Raw genomic sequence first — 4,845 nt, forward strand, 5'->3', positions numbered from 1 at the left:
GATGTGAATATTTAGTGTTACAAATTTCCCACTTAACACTCCTTAGTGATATTCCAGAGATTCTGGTGTATTGTATCTTTGCTCTCATTAGTTTCAAAGAATTTCTTGATTTCTGCCTTAATTTCATTTTTTACCTAAAGGCCATTCAGGAGTGAGTTGTTTAATTTCCATGCAATTGTATGGATTTGAGTGATTTTCTTAGTATTGATTTATATTTATATTGTGCTGTGGTTCAAGAGTGTGGTTGGTACAATTTTAGGTTTTTTCATTATTATTTTGCTGAACATTCTTTATGGCTGATTGTTTGGCTGATGTTACAGTATGTGTCATATGCAGATGAGAATAATGTATATTCTGTTGTTTCTGGGTGGAGAGTTGTATAGGTGTCTGTTAGGCCCGTTTGGTCAAGTACAGAGTTCAGGTCCCAAATATCTTTGTTAGTTTTCTGCCTTGAGGATCTGTCTAATAATGTCAGTGGGTGCCGAGTTTGGAAATCTAAATCTCTTTGTAGGTCTCTAGAAACTTGGTTTTCGAACTTGGGTTTCCTGGGTTAAGGGCCTATGTGATTACCATAGTTAGGTTATCTTGCTGAATTGAACCCTTTACTATTAAGTAATGCCCATCTGTGTCTTTTTTATCTTTGTTGGTTCAAAATCTGTTTTGCCTGAAATTGGAATAGCATCTCCTGCTTTGTTGCATTTTTAAATTGCTTGGTAGATTTTCCTCCCTCTCTTTACTGTGAGCTTGTGCGTGTCATTATATATGAGATGGTTTCTTAAAAACAGCATACCATTGGGTCTTGCTTTTTTATCCAGCTTGCCACTCTGTGCCCTTTAATTTGGGCATGTAGCCCATCTACTTTCAAGGTTAATATTGATATGTGCAGATTTGATCTTGTCGTAGTGAAAATGTGGAATGCTTTCTGCATGTGTGTGTCATCCTTGCACAGGAGCCATGTTAATTTTATCAGTATTGTTCCAGTTTTAGTATATGTGCTGCCAAAGTGAGCATGAGTTTTGAACGATATTTTGCTTTTCAGAATTGCCCTGTGAGCTTCCTTGTGAAAGAAAATGCTCTGTTTTAACTCCACACTGGTCAGTTTTCTGTTCTCCTGAGAGGCTTCTGAAGATGATTTGATCACCATTCTTCTTACTCATACCAATTGGAAATAGCAGAGGAAGGCTCCATCTCCCACAGCTCCCTCATACAATATTTGTCAATAGTTGGGGTTATCTTTCCCATGCCCATGCTTATAGCTGTATCTCTGTTGCTCCATGGAGCAGATGGTGGTCTCGGAGAACCAGAAAAAATGGCCAAATTGCCTCCAGCAGTTTCTCCAAGAACAAGAATTAGACTCAGCTATTCAGAATGAAGTAGGAACTAGAGCAGATGGTGGGGACACTCTGTAAGGGACATTGTCAGTATCTCTGGACAAATATAAGCCCCACATAGGGGATTCCTGAAATTGTAAACATCACTTTCTTTCAAAAATCTATATCCACTCTGGGGTTGGTACTTTTATACCATTATTAACTTTAATTCCTCCTGAAACTATGGGTGATTCGGAACTTAGGAGTGGTTATGAAGACTTCAAGTGTTTAAGGGAACTCAATATTTAATTGATTTAACCTGTAAGCGATAGCTGTGGAAATCTATTCAAAATGGCACTCTCAATTCCTTAGGGGAGTTTCCTGGAGGGATAACTAATTCATTATTCACAAGTATTATATGGGAAGTTTTTACCTACAATGGAAGTCATTCACTTAGAAAAAGTGGTACAAATTTGTGAAATTAATGTCTGATGGATTGTTCATATTTTCATAACTAGTCAGTGTGACCTGATTGTCATTAATATGGTCTTGGCAATCACAGAGAGTATATCTGAAAGACATGGGTACAGATTTCAGGTATGCCACATGAGAAAGGAATGACCTTGGAAAAATTAGAATCCTTCAGTGTTAGAGGGTTTTTTACACCTCTGAAAATGTGGATAATGATACTGAAACTGACAAGTGAAACAAATGTATCTGTCATAGATCCTGACATATAATAAAAGCTCTCATAAGTTTATTTTTTGGGCTTTACTTAAAATTTTGATACGATTGTAAGTTTTTTCATTATTTTTCTTTGCTCATATATTAGTTAAGACTTTAAGTTTGTAAGTATTCTTAAGATGTGATAAAAAGGAGAACCTTGCCTATACTACCTTATGTACTGAAAATAAGTTGTACTTCGGAATCTACAATCCTAGACGTAATTGAGCATTCAAAACCCTTTATCAGTGTAAGGTTAAGTAGCCATGTTACTAAATTCCTCAATCTAAAAAAACTCAGGGGTTTGAACTAAATGATCATTACTAGACCACTGCTATTTCTAAGAGAATAAATGTCTTTTTGAATACTGTGTAAGAGATTACTGAAGTACCTTTAAAAGTTTTGAAATTTATTATATTTTAAAATATTTGTGAGTGTTGTCTTTTAAAAATACATTGCTTATGTTCTTGCTTTCTTATTCAGAATACATTTAACTATTTGTTGGTAAACCAGGATTATCATTAAAAATTATAATGTGTTATAGTACTGATTTAGCCCTCATTATCTTTAGATTCAAAGCTACAGAAATGTAACAACCCCTTCCAAAATCTGAGAAACACAATTCTCTTACTGTTAAAATGAAGTTAGAAAAATAGTTTGTCAAATTCTATTTTTTTAATCTGATAAATAACTGGGAGTTTATTTATGTTTATGTTAGGTAAAAGACTGTATCTTTGATAAGATTTTTTACATTGTTACAATTACTTATAGAAATAATCCATATTATAAATTATTATCAAATGTTAAACTTGATATTTTTATAAATATACAGGAGGCAATGGGATTCTTGATGACAAAGTTTGTTATCAAACTGAACAGGAGTCTGTTTGCCCAATACACTAAAACCAGGTATCCACACTGGGGTTTGCAGTGGGAGAAACGAAGTCCTTTTTTTTTCAGGCCATCAAACAAGAAGGATCAGGCAGCTAATGCTTAAGTCCCAACCTCCCAAATGGCTTTCATGTGGAGATTTTAAAAGGCAGAGATACGGAGTTTACAGGCAAAATCATAAATCAAGAAGTGGAGGCTATACACTGGTTTGACCTGAAAAGTCAGGACATCTCCAAGGGGTAGAGGGGTACAGTTCATAGGTAGGTTCAAAGATTTTCTGATTTGTGATTGGTGAAAGAGGTGATGCTTTGTCTAAAATTTGAGATCAGCAGAATTGTTCTGGCTTGTGGGTGGGTGTGCTTCCTTCAGGTCCCTTAGGAAGAAATTTATAACAAAGAATGGTGGTCAGAGTTTAGTCCTCCATTCCTCCTTATTTGAGGTCTCTCCCTGCCAGTGGACCAGTTTGGTCAGGGTCTGGGTTTCTAAAAAACAACTCAAGAAAATGTGTTAAGATGTTGTCTTCAGTTTTTGTAGAGAACAAAACATTTCGTAACTCTAACTTCCTTGGATATTGTTTTAAGCTACCATTACTTTCTTGCTTATCAAGTTGCTCGTTTACTTCCTAGGGCTAGCTAGGTTCCTGCAATTTCTCTTGGAGGAACTCGAGATCTTTATTTCTGTGCCTGGTCGGGGGATACCTGGCAGGCCCATAAGAGAGTCCCTGCTCCATCTCAAGCTCTAAGACATAAGCATTCCATGAGATTCTGAAAGGTGTTAGGTCCCTGTCAGTGAAGTGAATGGAGTCAGCTCATTGCCAGCTCAGGCTCCATATGTAGATTTTCACATATTGTTTCCTCCAAACATGAAGTATACTCCGGAAGTTCTTTTCAGATACACAGCCAAAGAGTGAAATTAATTTCTAGGAGCTATGTTAGAGCTTCTAGGGGAAAGAGATGGGCATCGTGTACTATTTCATTTGAGCCTATTATCACATTGTTTACTTATTTGTTATTCAGATTTATTCACAAGCAGATAATCACATCTCCTAAAACAAAACATCTAATTGCCATGAGTGTGGCATTTGAGAGGCTGTGGCAAACAAAATCCTTTCCAGATCACAATGAGCTAATCCCTGTTTTATTTCCTACTTTAATAGCTTGTGGTAGGAGTGAGCCTTTGAATTGTTAAGGAAAGTAGACTTGGTGCAGAAATGATGATTTGAATTATACCCCCTACATGGAAATTGTCTGACCAGCACAAGAAACACTGTTTTCAAATAGAAAAATAAATGTTAAATGTGGTAACTAATGCTATTTTTTTAAGCATTTGAGGCAGGATAGATACCTATTAATCATCTCTATTTATACATTTTTCACAGAGTTCAAAGCATTCAATTGCTCACATGTCCAAGTCACTTAGGCAGAGTCACTGAAGGAATTGCCTACTTAAGCAGTCTTTTGAGTTCTATATATTAAGAACTATCATTGTATGTTCCCAGCTCCCCAACTGTATAAATTAGAACAATTTCTTCATCTAAAGCAAAGTGGTGAAATAATTTGCCCACTGTTCCATCATACCCATAAAGAATAACTAACTTCATTCCAGAAACTCAGGGATTTTCTTATCATTTTACTGAAAAATGTTCATATGGGATTTACTGTACTCTGAGTTCAAAGGTAGAGGCACGCAGTCTCCTTGCCATGGTAGAGGGTAAGGGAGGAACACGAGGGATTTGTTTAAAGAAGGTCCATTGAGCATGAAGCTAAGGGTCTTTTTACACAGTTACAGGAATTGATTGAAACTACACTTCTTTGGAAAAAGGAACCTCCTTGTCCCATCTTCAGCAAAACAAAATTAGCCTAAGGATGAAGCCGACAGAGCAAAGAGAGAGTCAAAAGAAAAGCAGGAAAAAAGTGTAGAA

The 4,845-nt window shown here is 36.2% G+C and overlaps 1 non-coding gene across 1 annotated transcript; it reads right to left on the reverse strand.

Annotated features, from left to right (window-relative positions):
- Window positions 1-904: 904 nt before the first annotated feature.
- Window positions 905-1,011, reverse strand: LOC116551097. Its single transcript, XR_004268720.1, has one exon. It is a non-coding gene; the product is annotated as a U6 spliceosomal RNA (small nuclear RNA).
- Window positions 1,012-4,845: the final 3,834 nt, after the last annotated feature.

Source organism: Sapajus apella, unplaced genomic scaffold (genome assembly GCF_009761245.1).
Source record: "Sapajus apella isolate SASKATOON/1434 unplaced genomic scaffold, GSC_monkey_1.0 scaffold8, whole genome shotgun sequence".
NCBI classification, from domain to species: Eukaryota; Metazoa; Chordata; class Mammalia; order Primates; family Cebidae; genus Sapajus; species Sapajus apella.